We start from the raw sequence: 19,876 nt of genomic DNA on the forward strand, positions 1-19,876 counted from the left end.
CCTAGAGGGTGTAGCGGCCAGGTGGTATGCAGACCACATTAATCCTATCGAACTACGAGAGTTCGATAAAGTCGGAAATTTGTTCATTGAGCGCTTCATGTTCAATATTGAAGCCTCACCAACCCTTAACCATCTGTACAATTTAAAGCAGAATGAGAATGAGAAAGCCAACGAATTCATCCAGAGGTGGAGAAGCACTTGTAACAGAATGAAAATTCCCATCTCAGAGGAACATGCCTTGCAGATCATTTTGAAAAACTTTGCCCAACCTCTGAGGAACCTCATTTCTATATCGCCTGCCAAATCATTCATCAAACTAATTGAGAAAGCCAAATGGCTTGAGACTGGCTTGGACAATGGTCTGTACGAAGGATATCCGTTTGTCAAAGGGAATCCCGATCAAAAGAAGAAGGCACACGTCGCCTATTCCACAGAATTTTCGAATCAGGGCAGCGGCAGTTCTGGCAACAAGAAGGGCAAGAAAAATCGTAGCAAGAACTCAGGGCATTCCAGGGCCGAAAGGACAAACTCTGCAGCCCAGAAGGGAAAATTTGTCAAACCACAGCCCGTTCAGTCAGCACCGCAGCCAGAAGCGAAACAGTCAGAAAAGCTGAAACACGAGGGTTGGAGTTATGATCGAGAGTTCACAGCTTTGGAACAATCTCGCGAAGACACCTTGGAGTATATGATGTCAAAGGGAATGATTAAACTCCCCAAAGTGGCAGATCTTCCAGTCACTATGGGCAAATGGACGGATAAATTCTGCAAGTTTCACCGGACTGTCGGACATGACACAAAGCACTGTTTTGTCCTAAAAAACATCATTCGGGATTGTATTGACAAGAACTTGCTAATTGAGGATAAAGAAGAACAACCGGAAATCTTGGCCAAGCCATTTTCCAAGCATTCAACTTTAGTCATCATGGAGCAGACATTCGCTCTTCGAGGTAGCATCCAACCATGTTCTGGTCAGGACATTCAGGATCAACATCAGGTCCTGGTCTTGCATCAAGCGCAGTCTTCCGCCAAGAGGGTGGATATTATTGCATTCTCCAGCAACAAGAAACCAACGAAAGCAGCGACAGAAATTGTCAAAATAGTTCCCAGGATCCTGAAGCGCTTCATCAAGGCAGCTTCGAAGAAAGAAGAGGCTTCAGGGTCAGTTTAAAAGCCAATCACTGCTTTATCCAACATTTCTATCTTAGATCTGACCCACGTTTTGCCAGAGCATCAGCAAGTGCTAGAAGATCTACTCAGAAAGATCAAAGTCAAACCTAGCACAACACCGCAAGATATGACTCAGATCGTCAATCAAGCAATGACGAATGCACCAAGCACATTCTCGGATGAGGATTTGCCAAAACCTCATTCATTTTATAACAATGCTCTCTATATAGTGGTGCGAACTAGAGGCATGACAGTCCCTCATGTGCTAGTTGACGGGGGCAGCAACTTAAATATCTATCCATAAATGACAGCTAAGGCTTTGGGACTGAAAGAAGAGGAATATACCCCGGATCCGATAACGATCTACGGTTTTGACAACCATGGGCAGACAGCCAAGGGGAAACTATTTCTTGAAATCTTCATCAATTATTCAGTGCATACGGTCCTCTTCCACGTGGTCAATGTGCCGCCCACATACAATCTGTTGCTTGGGCGCACTTGGATTCACAACGTCAATGTTGTTCCATCAACCTTGCACCAATGTATCAAATGGTCGAAGGGAGGCATGATCACCACGATCCTAGGAGAGGATCTAGAAGAGCGACTCCCGCAGCCAATGATTCCCCATCCTACTTTCACTGCCGACATCCCAAGCATCAGGGAAGTCGATGAAATCAATTTAAGTGAAAGCTTGGACATGTTGAAGCTGAAAGAAGTCCAACCAACAGAGAATGTTACAGCAGTGATTCAGTGGCAGGGACCTCACTTCTTCAAGCTAGGTGGGCGCCTCGACTGCACCTTCTTTCGGGATCACCCTCTTTTTCCTCAGTTCTAAAAAATGAAGAGAGAATTTGATCTTCTGATCAAGCACGATTATCAGCCCTTCAGGGGCCTGGGCAGCAATGAGGACGGCATTCTGGAGCCGATCGTCCCCGCTTGGCATATTGAAAGTGCAGGCTTGGGTTTCACGGGTCAATCATCCGGCAGGAAGACCACTTTCCTCAAAGGAGCCCAGTGAAGAAGACAATGCCAGTGTTTTCTGTTTTTCTTTCCTTTTTGAGTCATCTTGTAAGGGGAAAAAGATCCGCCCCGGTTTTCTTTCTTTCCTTCAATCGTCTGTAAATATCAAAGTTACTTAAATCAATGAAATTTTGATTCCTATTTCTCATCTTGGTGTACACAAATTCTTTGCTTATATCCCATTTTCCATGATTGTCATTCTTTACTTCTGTACAAAAGGCTATTTTCAAAACCTTTTTTCTCAAAAAAACCTTCTTTGCGCTTTCAGGATTGCCGGAATCATGGCTCCTAAATCGCTCAAAAAGTTCGTCATCAATACCAATCTTTCTCAAAATAAATCCAAACCGGCCAGAATCTGCAAGGCAAAAGGCAGGGGCAGAAGTCAGCAAAGTGACGAGGCAGATCGAAGAGTTGGCAGAATTCGACTCGGCGATTCAGGATTTGCCAGAAATTGCCGGTATTCAGAAGCAGGACGAACCATCACCATTGGTTCAAGATCCGACAAAGGATGTCAACATCGGTTCGGAAGATGATCCAAAAATCCTCAAAATTGGTTCCAGTCTGAGATCAGATAAGAAGGAAAGGCTCGTCTATTTTCACAAACAACATCAGGAAGTCTTCGCTTGGACTTATGAGGATATGCCAGGTTTAGACCCCAAGTTAGTCGAACATCGCCTTGTGTTGAAGCCAGATTGCAAACCAATAAAGCAGAAATTGAGAAAGATGGATCCTCGAGTGGCACCGCAAGTTAAAGAAGGACTTGAAGAATTGTTAAAGGCAGGATTCATTCGGACTATTGAATACCCAGATTGGTTGGCGAACATTGTGGCGGTTCCCAAAAAGAATGGCAAAGTCCGGATCTGTATTGATTTAAGAGATTTGAACAAAGCGACCCCGAAAGATGATTATCCACTTCCCAACATCGATCTTCTGATTGATAACACGGCAGGCCATGCTATGTTTTCCTTTATGGATGGATACTCAGGCTATAATCAGATCAAATTGGCCGCTCGGGACTAATCCAAAACTTCTTTTACTATGCCTTGGGGTACATTTTGCTATACAGTCATGCCGTTTGGGCTCAAGAATGCTGGGGCAACCTATCAGAGCGCAATGACAGTTATCTTTCATGACCAGATGCACAAGAACATGGATGCCTATGTGGATGACATCCTGGTCAAATCCAAAGAAGGAGAGGATCATCTTGATGCTCTCGGCCAAGTCTTTAAAAGACTTATCCTCTACAAATTGAGACTCAATCCACAGAAATGCGTCTTCGGAGTGGAGTCAGGCAAACTGCTGGGCTACATGATCAGCAAGAAAGGCATAGAGGTAGATCCTGCCAAGGCAAAGGCGATCATTGATATGCCGCCTCCCACTAATCTTAAAGAACTGTAAAGCCTTCAGGGTCGCATTCAGTCTATTCGACGTTTTATCTCAAATTTGGCCATGAGATGCGAACCCTTCAATCACTTGTTGAGAAAAGAGGTGAAATTTCAATGGGGATCAGAATGTCAGCTCTCATTTGATCGCATCAAGCAGTATCTCCTCAATCCGCTTGTTCTGAAGCCACCAGAACTCGGAAAACCACTCCTTTTATATATTTCCGTCAACCATAATGCTTGCGGTGGATTTCTTGCACAGTACAAGGAAGGCAGTCGGATAGAGCATGCCATCTACTACATCAGCAAGACCTTCATCGATTATGAGAAAAGATACTCTCAGATGGAGAAGACATGTCTAGCCTTATTATGGATGTGTCAAAAGCTTAGACATTATCTGTTGGCATCAGAGATCAAAATTCTGTCAAGACTTAACCCTCTCAAGTACATCCTTGAGCAGCCTTTCCTTACTGGACGGATTGCAAAATGGCAAGTCCTCCTGATGCAGTACGATTTGGAATATGTTTCTCAGAAGTCAGTCAAGGGTCAGTCCATCGCAGATCAGTTGGCAGATTTCCCGTTGACAGAAGAGATCAAAGCCGAAGACGATTTCCTTGACGACCGCATCTGCAGTGTTCAGGAATCCCCAGTATGGACTCTATTCTTCGATGGAGCCCGAAATATGTCCGGTATAGGGATTGGGATCTTGCTAATCACTCCTGAAAAGGAGATGCTCCCTTATTCCCTCAAGTTCGACTTCCAATGTACTCACAATATGGCCGAGTATGAAGCTCTAATACAAGGTCTCAAGATTTTGCAAGACTTTAATGTCAAGAGAGTACATGCCTTTGGCGACTCTTTGCTCGTTATAAGCCAAGTTAATGCCGAATGGCAAGTCAAGGATTCAAAGTTGATCCCTTATCAAAAGATTTCCTTAGCTCTCATAAGCAACTTTGAAGAATTTCAGCTCAACCATGTCAAGAGGGAGTACAATCATATAACAGATGGCCTAGCCTGTCTGGGTTCCATTTTGTCTTTTAAAGACAGTGAATCATGTCGCTCCTTCGAGATCGGCAGACTTGATCAACCTGCCTACATTCCAACTGAGCAAGTGAACCAAGCCACTGAGAAAGAGAAGCCTTGGTACCAAGACATCAAAAATTTCATTGAAACGGGTAAATTTCCATCGAAAATGCCAAGAAAGGAGCAGCACGCGATTCAACGCATGTCAGCCTGTTATTTCATCCTTGATGATACTCTCTACCGTCGTGGGTTCAGTTCTGAGTACTCCAGATGCTTAGATGAAAATGAAGCCTTGAAAGTTGTCCAAGAGGCACACGAGGGAATTTGTGGTGGTCACGTCGGCTACCAAACACTCGTCAAGCAAATCATTCGGGCAGGGTATTATTGGAAGACCATGCAGCAGGATTGCCATCAATTTATAAGGAAATGCGTTAAATGTCAAATGCACGCACCTTCCATTCATGCGCCAGCCGCGTACTTGCAATTCATGGTCTCTCCTTGGCCCTTTTCGATGTGGGCCTTCGATGTAGTTGGCCCGATCACCCCTTCGGCTTCTAATGGCCACCGATACTTCCTCGCGGCTACGGAATACTTTACCAAATGGGTCGAAGTTGTAACCTTGCGAACAGTAGAAGGCCAGCATGTGGTTTCTTTTATTCATAAAAATCTTCTTTGCCGCTTTGGCGTCCCACATGATATTGTGTCAGACAATGGTAGCCACTTCAAGAATGAGAGGATGAAGACTTTCTGCTCGAAGTTCAGGATTCATCACCACTTCTCGGCTCCCTACTATCCTCAAGGAAATGGCCAGGCAGAGGCCACCAACAAGGTTCTAATCCGCACTCTAGAAAGAACCGTAGAAACGGGCCGCGATTGGCACGAAAAGATGCATGATACACTTTGGGCATACCGAACCACCATTCGGACCCCAACCAATGCTACTCCTTCGGAACTTGTTTATGGAACTGAGGTAGTATTACCTCTCCACGTTCAGAAGCCCGCACTCAAGTTCGCGTCGCTTATCGAACTTCCGCTTGATCAGTATCAGCAGCAGAGGTTGGTACAACCTGATCTATTAGATGAGAAAAGGTTCAATGCGGCAGAACACGCTCAGGCCTATTGTTAGAAGATAGCTCGGCACTACGCCAAGTCAGTTATTGAGAGAAGATTTCGATTCAATGATCTTGTGCTCAGATCGAGAGCTCATCTCAAGCATCGGCCGAAGGGCAAGTGGTCACTCAATTGGGAAGGCCCTTATGTGGTTAAAGAGGCGCTGCCCCGCAATTCCTATCATTTGATCAACGCAGATGGAGTGGAGCTGCCAGATCCTATTAATGCTCTGCATTTGAAGAGATTCTACACTTAAATTGTTCATCATAGCCTTTTGTACTCTTCAAAAATCTTTTTCAATAAAGCAATCAATCTTCCATTGAATTCTCACATTCTTCTCCCTCATACTGGGGCATTTTTTTTATTATTTTTTTTTATCTATACTCATTTTCTTTCATCATATGCAGGCAGGATCAGGCGAATCTTTTTCTAAAAATTATATTAAATTTTCGATTAATCTTGTTATCTTTATTAATTGCATTCGTTCCATTCTCCAATTTAATCAAGTTTTCATCCAGTTATTGTTAAGTTTATCAATTTTGTCAGATTTCATCAAGTTTTATCAATTTTATTTTATTAATCTTTTCCTTTTTTTTTACCCTTTCAGGTTAAGGGATAAACCTAATGCCTCTTTCCCATGAGGTATTCTTTTATTCATTTTCCCTTCAGGTTAAGGGAAAAACCTGACCCTCGTTGTCCGAGGTGTTCCCATTCAGGACAAGAGATAATCTTGATACCCCTCATAGGAGCACCGGTGCTACCCGTGAGAATTCTTTTTCAAAATAAATTTTCAATAAATCTCTTTAAATTCTTCTCCATTTTTATAAATTTTATTCTTCTTCAGGTTAAGGAATAAACCTGAATTATTTCCCATAAATTCTTCAATTCACCTCCAATTTTGTTCTATGTTCCCTCAAGATAGGGGAAAATCCTGAAGCCATCATAAATAAATTCGGATCTTAGGCCACCTTGGGTCAAGGATCTCAAATGAATCTCTTATCTTCATCGTCAAAATCTATTCACGCTTTTGTCAATCCTTCAAGTTCCGACTTCCGGGTTGGAATCGTTTCCTTCCCATCCGAGTTCCGACTCAGGATTTCGTTTTTCCATTTTTTCACTATTTTTCTTAAAAACCGGGTTCCGACTCAGATTTTTCTCTTTGTATATTCTTATTTTTGAAGTCTCAAGTTTCGACTTGAACTTCCTTTTGAATCCAATGCTTGTATTGGACAAATTGTTGGGTTGAGAATTCGAGTTTTCAAACTCAATTCTCACTCATTTCTTATGTTTGAAAACCGGGTTCCGACTCGCGTTTTCTCCTTTCATATATATATATATATATATATATATATATATATATAATATATATATAATATATATATTCATATTTCCGGAGTCACGAGTTCCGATTCAGACTTCCTTTTGGTCCCGATGTTTGCATTGGACCAATTGTTACGTCAAGAATTTGAGTTCTCAAAAACTCGATTCTCATTCGTTCTTTTTGAAAAACCGGGTTCCGACTCGGATTTCCCCTTTTTGTATATTCTTATTTTCTCGAAGTTCTGATTCAAATTTCTCTATTGATCCCATGTTCGTATTGAACCAAAATTCTCATTGTTCCCTTTCAGGTTAAGGGACAAACCTGAACTTCCCCTTCAGGATAAGGGATAATCCTGAAACACCGACGATCATTCTCGCTTTAATTCTCAGGTATCTTCGAGCGTCGGTCTCGTTTTTAACTCTCCGTTCGAAAACCAGTGCTCGTATTGGTATGCATTTTCGAAAACCAGTGCTCGCACTGGTGTGCACCTTCAAAAACCCAGCGCTCGTACTGGGGTGCATTTTTCGAAAACCTAGTGCTCGTGCTGGGATGCATTTTTCGAAAACCCAGTGCTTGTGCTAGTATGCATTTTTTTTTAAAACCAACGCTCGTACTGGTATGCACTTTCGAAAACACAGTGCTCACACTGTTATGCATTTTCGAAACCCAGCGCTGGTACTGGGGCATTTTTTTTTTTTTTGAAATCCAGTGCTCGTGCTGGTATGTCTAGAGCTCATGCTAGTGTCTGGCTGACTGATCAGTTAGCTCTCCAGGTTCAGTCTTTGTACTAACCAAACATCATCATTCAAGCTCTAAATTCTCAATTTCAACCCTCGAGTCGTCATTTTATCAAAAAATCAATCATTTTTCTCTTGCGAAGGACCCTCTTTGGGGAGAGTTCGAGGGAGCTCGTTCCTTTCGCATGCAACCATCTTTCGTTCGCAAGAACCCTTTTCCAGGGAGAGTTTGAAGGGACTCATTTTCTTCGCGAACAGTTTGCAAAACAACAACCAACTTTACACAAAAGAACCCTTTTTCTAGGGAGAGCTTCGACGGAAGCTCGTTTCTTTTTGTGGCCCCCATTTTTCTCATCTTTGGCCAAACCCTTCACAGAGGACCCTCTTCTAGGGAGAGTGTGATGGACTCGTTCCTCTGTGATACTTTCTCAACTTTGTTTTTTCGGCTGCCTTTCCATAAGAGAAGCCTAGAGATAGGGAGTTTTGACGAAAACTTAATTTCTCTTCGAAAGTTTCGTTTTGCAAACACCTCCTCTTTGGGGAAGAGAGGAGTATTTCCAACTTCCCATTCAGGTAAGGGCTAAGCCTGAGTCTCTCTTTTTGGGGAAAAAGAGAGAAGATTTTTGTCATAGACGTGTCAATCGATATCAAGTAATCTCTTTTCATTAAGGATTTCTAGAATATCTTGCCAATTTGCTATCAAAAGTCATTATTGATATCAAAATTTTCATCTTATAAAGAATTACCTCAAACTACCTTTAGTATTATTTTCAAAAGAGCAAGACTTTTGCGAAATAAGAACTGAATTCAAGCTTTTTCTGTTGGTCAACCAAGAGGATGAAGAAAAATCTTCGATATGACCAGCAAAGAAAAATTCAATGATGTTGAAAAGCCATGAGTGAATTGATATTGATCATAGCTATGGCACATTCTTAAAGACCATTCTTCGGCAGTAAGACAGTAGAAATATCCTGGGCAGTAAAAAATGACCTACCCAATCCATATATCCTCAGTCCTTCAAAGCTGCAATCAAATATCCGCAAAAGGGATCTCTCAATTGTCGTCAAGATGAAGACGAATTATGCGAGCTAGATCTCCGGGGCCAAAGAAGATTTGGATCATCTTCGAGATGAAGGAGTTTGTGAAGGATCCTTTCAGGGAAAGTTCAGATAACCGTCGAGATGAAGGCGAGTATGATGGACCTACCGACAAACCCTAAAAGATATTTGATTCCAGCTATCATCTAAAGACCTTTGAACCAATATCATCAGCCTAATGCTTGAGAAAAACAAGGATCGGAACATCTCCAAGATGAAGGAGTTTGTGACGTACCCTTTTCCGAAAAAGAGAGAAAAGTCATGACATCTCCAAAATGAAGGATGATGTAAAAGCCCAAGAAAACTCCATGATTCAAAAGAGTGTAAAAGATCATCATGGGAAATGCCCAGGATATCAAACTGCCCAAAAATGTCAGGAATCACCTTTATCTATGCGAAATTCTTTTATCAATATCTTTTCACTTAATTACTTTTATGAAGCTAAGAATATTTCCTTTCTTTTCATATCAAGGAAATTGATATCTTCCTTAAAGAAACTCAACAGCAACAAATTTGAATTTGACTCTTGATTCTACAAAGTTAGCCCAATTGAAGCTAATACTCTAGGTAGAAAGAAGTGATATTTTCAGACACAGTTCAATCATTTTTTATCAACTATAATTTTGGCATCTTATTGGCAATACTTTCTCATTATCCCAAAATGAAGTGTGAACTTGATATTCGTTTTGACGTATCCTGACGTCATCCCTCCTTAGGACTGAAAAGTCCTTTCCTTCCGTCTGATCTGAGCGCTCTCAGATTTGCACACTTCCCTGCTTTCCCCACTGTCTAGCCATAAACAGTTCCCGCTCAGGATAAGGGTTAAACCTGAACTTTTTGCAAAAGGCCTGTTATTGTCAAAAGCTATTTTCTGTCTCAGCAATGAGACGCCCAAGAACAACCCCTTTTCAAGCTTTAGGGACCCTCAATTTTATCCTTTTGCAAAAACCCCTCTCGGACTTGTTGTGCAAAGTCTAGAGGTCCCATCACAGTTTCTCTCGCTCCTCGAGGATTCTATATCCATTCAGGCTAAGGATTAAACGTGTTATCTCACTCTCTGAGGTATAACCCAAAAACCTTCTGCGAGAAGTCGTCTATTTTTAGAAAGCTGATTTAGTCTCAGCAATGAGACGCCTCAGATCATCCCTTTTCCAAGCTTTAGGGAACCCCTTGTTTTTCTCTTCTCGCAAACCCCTTCTGGATTTGTTCATCCAAATTTTGAAGGTCCCATCATGGTTTCTTCATCCGAGGATTTTGTATGGTCGCCCCTTTCAGGTTAAGGGCTAAGCCTGAACCTCGCTCCGCGAGGTATCCTTCCATTCAGGTTATGGTTAAACCTGAGTCTCATTTCAACTAAATATCCTTTCTAGTCCCACCACAGTTTCTTCATTTGAGAACTTCGTGCAATTTCCCCCACTCAGGTCAAGGGTTAAACCTGAATCTCGCTTTGGCGATGCATTTCGTCGTCCCATCACGTTTTCCTTCGTCTAAGGATTTTGTATGGTCGTCCCCTTCAGGATAAGGGTTAAGCCTGAACCTCGTTCCACGAGGAATCTTCCTTTCAGGTTTGGTTTAAACCTGAACCTCGTTTCGACGAGGTAATCCTCCCGTCCCATCATGGTTTTCCCCATAAAGGAATCCATACTCTTTTTATATCCATCCAGGAAAGGATCATGGTTGAAGTTCATCTCACGAGGCATTTTCTCAAAATGTCCCATCGAGGTCCGCTTATGTTCCTTTCCTCATCCAAATTTTCTTGATATATCTTCATCCCATTCAGGTTAAGGGCTAAAACCTGAGTCATTCCACAAGGCTGATCTTGTCTCACCCATGAGACTTGATCAAAATTCTTATCTTTCACCATTTTGGGATCTTCATCCAAAGTCCCATCACGATTTCTTTATCTCTATTATGCAATCATATCATTTTCAAGGATTTCGTCTCCCTCAAAGCCATTTAAGACAAGGCTTTAAGCCTGAAAAGCCACAATTCTTCCACACCCAGTTCAGATCTGCTGACTGGGGCATTTTTCAAAATTTGGAGTGTTATCTTGCCACTAAGCTCGGCTTCTTACCAGCTTAGTAGCAAAGAGGGGCATCTGTGAACACCCTAAATTTTTTTCAAAATGTTGTAAATATTCCCTTTTTGCCCCTTACCCCCATTTTCGGAATAAATTGAGTCATTCTTGCGCAAAATTCCAGTTTATTTCTCAAAATTACTGGAATCAAATCAACTCTCTATGGATGACTCGATTTCGGATCCAGATCCATTCAAAATCCAAACCTAAGCCTCGTTGTCCAATTCTCAAATTAAAATTACAAAAATACCAAAAATAATTTTTGAATGGCTCAAACAGCCCATCCGACATTCGTTTGGATTCATTGCTCTATATTTCTCGATTCGAGATGTCCAGAAGTTCTAATTCGTCTGATTGCAGGTACAAAGCGAAGAATTTCACATTAGAAGCTGGAACAGAGTCCATTGGTCCTGGTGATTGCGATATTTACGAGGAACCGCAGCTTTGCCTCCATCATGATAATAAATACGCCCCATGAAGAAGTATTTGCTCTTCTTACAGCTACAGAAAATCAGGAATCATACACAGGTGTAATTGCATACCCATCCCTTTTCATGTCATCTCCGCAAGATTTGAAATGACGTTGATACATGAAGGAGGGAAGGCATATGCTGAAGGAATATAGATTTCAGAGCGTACAATACTCAAAATAGTATAGTAGACCACTCACATCATTCACTATATCAATAATAGCAGATGAAGAACTCATAAAATCGCAGATAGACACAACAACTCGGTAGATGAAATGAAAGCATCTGAATTATCAAGTACTTTATACAACTTCAGATTTCCATAAGAACAACCAGTTACCAGGTGACATATATAGAAGCACTATCCATACACCCAACGAGAGAATTCCCACTTTTGTGGGACAACTGATGCTGCTGCACCATTACAGTCGACAACCACGCCTGTGATAGTATCACTATCTTGATGATCAGAACACGGGTCCATATTAAAGCAATAGTTTTCACCAGAAAATGCATATCCATGTATACACATTTTATCAGATATAACACTTCCAAGGCAGCAACTGCCAACCGAATCATATGAATGCACAACAAAATGACGGGATCTGGAAACTGCCCATCTGAATCGCTATCAACCAGAAGCTAGCATATACACCATTGTTTGATTTGATGGAAGGTAAAGGAAATGCATTGATATGGACAGAGCCTTCTCTGACGATGCGCCTAAGGAATGAAATTGTACTTATTTTGGTTCAAAAGCAATGGTCTCCCTGCCAAACTGTGACCAAAGATTCGACCTAGGCCATTCCAAGCGGGCTAAAACAGGGTTGCTGGGTGCAAAACACAGGGATCGGGACCACAATCACAACTCATGATTCACTAACGGTATAGCCGAATATGGGAGAATCTATTTTAACATCATCTACAGGCATGCTAATGGAAGCAAAATCATTAACTAATAGGTCAGAATTTTTTTATGTAGAGCCTGCCTGGAAAACATCAGATGATGATCTCAGCATAAGATGCATTTCTGAGTTTACGCCAGGGTATACATCCGGCATAGACAAAAATAAGGTAAAATGGAAATATTCTAATGCCCAGATTTCCAAAAATTTCCCTATGAAGATAAACCCTCACGATTGGCTTCACTGAGAATTTGAACCCACTTCTGAAGGAGGCGATGCAATTCTACCTGACATGATATGTAGGCAAAATATGATATCAAAACTATAAGACGGAAATAGCAATTACACGAAACGAGATGAACAGGAGATAATGGTTAAACTCCCATCAATTTATCCATCGGTCATACAGTGTGGGATTCGGTCAAATCAAAAGGAGAGGGATGATCAAGCTGATGATATAGCTGAGACGTAACTATAAAGCATGCAATATCCCTTTGGATCAGATGTACTTAGAGAGGAAAGAAAAGAAAAGAAGCGAAAATGAAATAACGGGAATACAGAGATCGACGATGATGATGAGGCTTACTAAAATGGGTAAGTATAGCAGGGGATGGCAATGAGTCATCGGCCCCGACCTGAAACTAGAAAGCTTGCAGGTGCGACGCTTACTCATTTAACCATAATGGATGCAGATGGGAAACAAGAGCCTAATGCAAATGGAAAATCAAAATGAGAGCAAGAATTTACGATACAGATGAGGAAGTAAATAAAAAAAACAAAAAAACAAAACAAAAACGAAGATAGGAAAACCCAATGTAAGCAAATATTTAGAATGTGCAAGGAAATTCACATGGAAATTGCTGAAGCATGAGGAAAATATTGGGATTATGCATCCCCTTTGCTGTAGCACAGGAGAAGGGTTGTTGTTGCTAAGAGCGACCCAGCACCTTCGAAAGTGCGTTTACAGGGCTAAAATGAGCAAACTTAGGGGAAATTTAAATGGAAAGGAATGTAGGTTGAATGATGACTTACTGGGATTTTCAGGGTTTTAAAGTAGGAGATGAACGTTACTCAACCCTGGAGCTTCCGTGATTCGATGAATGACTCGATTTTGCCATAATCCTAAAGAAGGGAAGCTCCTTCTTTCTTCTACTGTAGAAACTCTGCTATTTTAGAAGAAGGATGAAGACTCGATCTGTTGTAGGGCTCTCTTCAGGACCAAAGTGAAGAAGAATGCAAGGCTGAGATGGAAGAAAAAGAATGATTCTCCTCTACCTTTCCCCCTGGGTGCCCCTTTTAAAGAAGAAGCAGAAACCTCCATAAGGGGCTTCTGTTGCAGATGAATGGAGGAGAATGCGAATGGGTGGTTGGCGATCAAGGGCTTAGGGAGGTGAAGGATGGCCGGGCGATGTTGGCTGAGCATGGGGAGTTCGTTAGAGATGGACGAAGGAAGGAGAAGGTCACACATGGAAGCTTTGAGAAGGACGAAAAAGAATGAGAGGGGAGAGAAAGTGCGAGATAGAGAGCGAAAGTGTGAGAGCGAGACGGGACGCAATTGATACGGAGTTCGAGAGGAAACTGTTTGTAAGCTTTTCAAAAATTGCAAAAACACGACTCTTGTCTTGAAAACTTTCTCAAAAAGCCAATTTTGGTATTTTCTTCGTGTTTTAAATTTTTCGTTCGTTTTCTTGGCATTTTCTGAAAAAAAAAATTGTTATTTTTGGAAATAAAACCCTAAAACCTAAGCAATACGAGGGGCAAAACCATTTTTTGTATTTGTGAGAAATATTTATGCAAAGAGGAATTTTCTGAGGATTCAAGACTATATTTTTTTTTGGAAGATTCTTCAGAAAATGGGTTTGGATTCAAGATTTGAGAAGGATTTTCGAGTTTTTAACAGCATAAACCCGAAAAGGTAAGTCCACTGTGGATAAAATTCTAAATAATAGTGTGCTCTTATCACTCTCTTCAGCACCATGCACTGTCCACCTCAATTCAGTATATGTTCACCATACCCATATGCTAAAATTAGTTTTTTTTTTACAAGTTCATCTGCTTCATCTAGATTTGTTATGGACAACAGTATAAGTCACTAGTTGTTGTTGTTGTTTTTTTTTTTTTAGTTCCCTTGCGCAGGAGGGTTAAGTCGAGTTGTTTATAGGAAAGAATTTCTGCTAGATTAAGCATCAGGGGAAGTGCGTGAATGAATTTTTTTTTTTTTAGAATGCCAACATCAAAACTCTTCATGAATGTCAATTAGTTTTCACTGTTACAGATAGCCATGATGTAATATATTGGTCACGGCAGCCTTTCCATACTCGGCTATTAACTTAAATTTGTTTGGATTAGAGGCTAAACTATCCGGTCTGCTCCAAAAACATTGATTTTTCTTCTTTACCTTGCTGGTCTAGAAATAGATTTCAGGATTTTTGAAACAGAACCTTACTGTGAAGTGCTATTATCTTTTGAGATTGGTTTTGTTATTGACCTTCTAAACATGTATATAGTAACAATAATACAAAGACTTCTTGCCTTATGGTCCATTCAAAACTAATGCTAGTAGAGCTCTACTGGCCATGTGGAATCTAGTATGTAATGGGATGATAACTGTCATGCTTAGTTTCAGGCTTGTCCATATTTTTTTTTCTTTTAGCTTTTCGCTGAAACTCTACCACCAACAATAGCTTCTGTAACATCCACCATCAGCACATCACCTTGCAATACCTGTCATCACCTCTTTGCATTCACTCTTAGTCACTTACTAATCACTGTCACCTGCGTAATTTGCAAATTTCCCTTTTCATCTGCATATTAATGTTATTCCTTGCATATGGAATTTACCATAAGTCATGCATCTGCTACTGTAGCTTCAGCATAGGTGCGTTGGTCACCTAGGTGCCTTGTATATCATCTCTAAGGGTATATTATGTTTTTGTGTGTTACATAGCATTTCGTTACATAGCAGCATCTCATATTATGTAATATCCCATCTCTCACAACATTTCTGCATATCACATAGCTGGTCATCCGCATACCATATCAATCGTCAGCATGTTTTTACTTGTGTCAATGATAGTTCATACATTGCCTGTGTGTCACCTAACACCCTGACCATGTAGTTTTTCGGTTTCAGGCATAACCTTTAGGCATAACATTAAGCACAGGTCACAACAAAAGCATTTTTACACCAACACTTTCACCACCGTGCACTACCTTCCTCACACTCCCATAGTTCCAGCCACTTGCACTCATAGCCAACTACAGCAACTTCACCCTCCTGCATACATACACTTTACACTATGCACAAAACCCTCTCTCTATTGCATTACTGTTACACCTAGTTCCACATCCAATATACAATATACTTCATTAACATCATCATGCATAGATGTATCTCATCTATTGCACACTTATAAATTTCCCTCTTACTTTGTACTTCTTCGTTATCATCATTGCTGAAAATCATACGCTCACATTTGCATTAGAATAGGCTTTTGGCATGTGCATTATATTACATGCAATTTCCATCTAGAAAATAGGCACATTTTTTTTTTATTATTTATTGAAACATGAGCATATGTTCTGCATCTACATACATCCTTCGTATATATGCCTATAGGTTCTTGATTCTATATTTGTTCATTTTATATCTTCTACTAGTTGGAATTTTGCAGGGAATATATAAGGAAATGTTATCTTCCTTTTGAGATTAGAAAATTTGTAGTTTCAATTACACTAAATGTTGTAATAGCTAGATATAATGAGAACTCTTTAGTTTTCCTGTATTAGATTAGAATGTATGAGCATCTTTTTCAGGAAAATTACTTGTTTCATGATATTTCTCTTTTATTTCTTAAAATTTCACAAATGGGACCACAAATGACACGTGCACCATTTTATAAAAGGTGATTAAATCCTAAGTTGATGATTTGCATCAATGGCCATAGTCAGGATGTGAACAAAACTTAGGATTTTTATCTTTTATAGAATAACACTAGATCCACACTGGATCCCTTTTCAAAAATCATCATATTTTCAAATATTTCTTACTTTTATTAGAATTTAACTTGAAATTGGCTCAAAATATATACCAATGGACATAGTCAGGGTATATTGAGAGTTAATTTCATTTTAAATTCTATAAAAGCACCAAAATATGTTTCATTCTTCACCTGAATTTAAATATAGATTATTATATAATACATTCAATGACCATAGTCAAGGATGTATTATATTTTCAATCTTATTTTGATTCATTTAAAGAATGAGATATGCTTTTCAAAATCCAATTTTAAATCCTTTAAATTCATTCATCATTTAGGATAGAATTGCATCATATTTTCAAAATTCCTTTTTTTAAGAATCCAAGTGATTTCCTTCAGATATATTCTTCACTTCTCAAATCAAATTCTCAACTCTTGTAAATTCAAATATCATTTTCAGATTCTAACTTCAAATTCGAAGTCCAATTTGACTTCGAAATCCATTTGTATATCCAAAATTCAAATTCTAAATGAAATTTCAAAGTTCAAATTAACTTTGAAACTTCTGATTCATCTTCAAACTCAAAACCAAGTTCATCTTAAAAAAAAAAAAATTCAAAACCAAAGGTTGAGATTGATCCTGAATCTCAAAAGCTTGGCCTTTTCTAAGTTTTAAATTTAATCTGGGTTTTCAAAACCCAGATCCATACTCAAAAGTCCCATTTTTGGATTTTCAAAAACTCAAATCCAAAATTAGATCAACTTGGATCCAGTTTTCTAAATACAATTCTACTCTTGGATCTTAGACTCCAGATCCAAATCACATCTTGGATTCCAGACCTCAGATCCAAATCCATCTTAGGGTCCAAAGTCCAAACTCTATTCTTTGGATCTCAGACTTCAGATCCAAAATCCATCTTAGGATCTAGAATCCAATTCTACTTTGGGTCTCAGACTTCAGATCCAAAATCCATCTTAGGATCTAGAATCCAATTCTACTTTGGATCTCAGACTTCAGATCTAATTCCATTTTAGGATCCAGAATTCGATTTCACTTTGGATCTCAGACTTCAAATCCAATTCCATTTTAGGATCCAGAATCCAATTTCACTTTGGATCTCAGACTCGAGATCCAATTCCATTTTAGGATCTAGAATCCAATTCTACTTTGGATCTCAGATTTCAGATCTAATTTCATTTTAGGATCCAGAGTCCGATTTCACTTTAGATCTTAGACTTCAGATCCTAAAATCCATTTTGAGATCCAAAATCCATTTAGGATTCAGATCTCAAGTCCAAATCTACTTTGATTCCATTTTCAGATCACATTTGAATTTCTTAAATTCATCTCTATATTTTAATACCATTTGGATTTCTCAGGTTCATTCTAAATTCAAATTTCAAAATTTAAAATCAATTCCATCTCAAGTGTTCATTTCCTTTCCTAAATTCAAGTTCAACTTCAAAGTCCATTTCTGACTTTGAAGCCTCATTTTCTTTGTTATCATCTTCAAATCATTCTCGCCAGATTCAAAGATTTATTTTTCTAAACTTTGATTATTTCAAAGACTTAGAACTTCTCTGATTTATCTCAAGTTCTAAGTTAGATTCAATCATTTCTTCACCTCATTATCAAGATCATCTCAGAAATACTTAGAATTTTTTCAAAACATCTTTTCAATGAGCATGCATCTTTGCATTGCACAAGCATGATTCTTTGTGCATTTAGATTTAGAATAAATCCTTAGATGATATTTAGGCAAAGCAAAAAGGCATAGATTCGATCCTTGGTTTGATTACCCTTGGTAAAGGCGCCAGGAACAGTCGAACCTCGTACCGATGAACGAATCCCGTCTCTCCATTTTTTCCCGCAAATTTTCAAAACAGAGGCGAGTTAAATTTGCTAAATATTTTCAAATTAAGGTCAAGTGAGACCCCGAGAAAGAGCTCCTCTTCTCTCTTCTTTTCTTTCTTTTATTCTTTTCCCTTCAAAAAGGAGGAGAATAGAGGTTAGAAAAGGAAAAGAGAAGAAAGAGAGAGAAAGATATAAGAGGAAAAATTTTGCGATGATCACATTATCCTAACCAGTTAAAAGAGAATCATAAGAATGCTATGATGAAGAAAATATCTAATTTATCATGCATTCATAGTGGATGTAATGATTTGATATATATATCACACACACACATATACACATATATATATATGATGTCATTCAATCACAAAAACTGTGATGCATGCATTGATAACTTAATATTTTCATGTGCAAAACCATTCATTTGAAGCATTGATAACTTATCATTCATTTTCATGTGCAAACCCATTCATAACATAATAAATTCATTTGAAGCATATTTTCATGATACAATTTTATATGGAAGGCATAATAAAATTGAAAATAACTTTATGCAAGCATGGATACAGTCACATCAAATATTACAATACATTCAAATCATTCATATCATAACAATGTCAAACATGTATCTGCAACAAACACACTTCAATATCCCGCTAACTACTACCATGACTAACATGGAATCTGAACTCCAAAAATAAGAATACTTCTATTTTCATACATTAAAATTATGCTCAGCATGATCTCCGAACTTCATCAAAGCAATCTCAGATATCCACAACTAAGTGAGAGTGTGAACAGAAAAATGTTGCATCCAAGAAATTAAATAACATGTGATGCGCTTGCATCACTTACTCACCATGAGTATTCACCCGATTTGCATTTTGCTTATTTCTTTTCGCATAGTATTTTAAGCCGCATGCAATGCTTAGCATTAAGCGTAGCGTATTTTGCTCTGTTACACACCTGCAATACACATTACTCTTGTCGACAAAAAACAGAGATACAGGGAGAAGCAAAAGAAAACAGGCAGAGCCCCCTGCCGAAAAGTACCAGCGGAAGGGGGGGCCCTGCCGACCGAGCAAACATAATGGCAGGGGGGGCGGATCCCCCTACCGGCCGAGCAAACACGATGGCAGGGGGAAGGATGTCCTTGTCGGCCGAGCAAACACAATGGCAGAGGGGCGGATCTTCCTCCGCTGTTGATTAAACAAGGGCAGGGGGCGGAGCCCCCTGCCAAAAAGTACCAGTGGCAGGGATGCGGACCCCCTGTCGGCCGAGCAAACACAACGACAGGGGGGCGGATTCCCCTGCCATTGTTGCTTAAACATGGGTAGGGGGCAAGTCCCCCTATCGAAAAGTACCAGTAGCGGGGGTGCAGAGCCCCCTGCCGACCGAGCAAACACAACGGCAAGGGGGATCCACCCCCTTTGCCGTTGTTGCTTAAGCAAGGGCAGGGGGGCTCCACCCCCCTATCGAAAAATACCAACGACAAGGGTATATGGCCACCTACCGGCCGAGCAAACACAACGGTAGGGGGGGCAAATCCCCCTACCGCTATTGCTTAAACAAGCGCAGAGGGGCTCCACCCCCTGCTGAAAAATACCAGTGGTAGGGGGGCTCTGCCTCGTGCCGATCGATCAATCACAACGGCAGAGGGGGTGGATCCCCTTACCGCTGTTGCTTAAGCAAGGGCAGGGGGGCTCCGCCCCCCTGCCGGAAAATACCA

This window comes from Nuphar pumila, chromosome 10 (assembly GCF_984573655.1).
Source record: "Nuphar pumila chromosome 10, dmNupPumi1.hap1.1, whole genome shotgun sequence".
In the NCBI taxonomy this organism is placed as follows: Eukaryota; Viridiplantae; Streptophyta; class Magnoliopsida; order Nymphaeales; family Nymphaeaceae; genus Nuphar; species Nuphar pumila.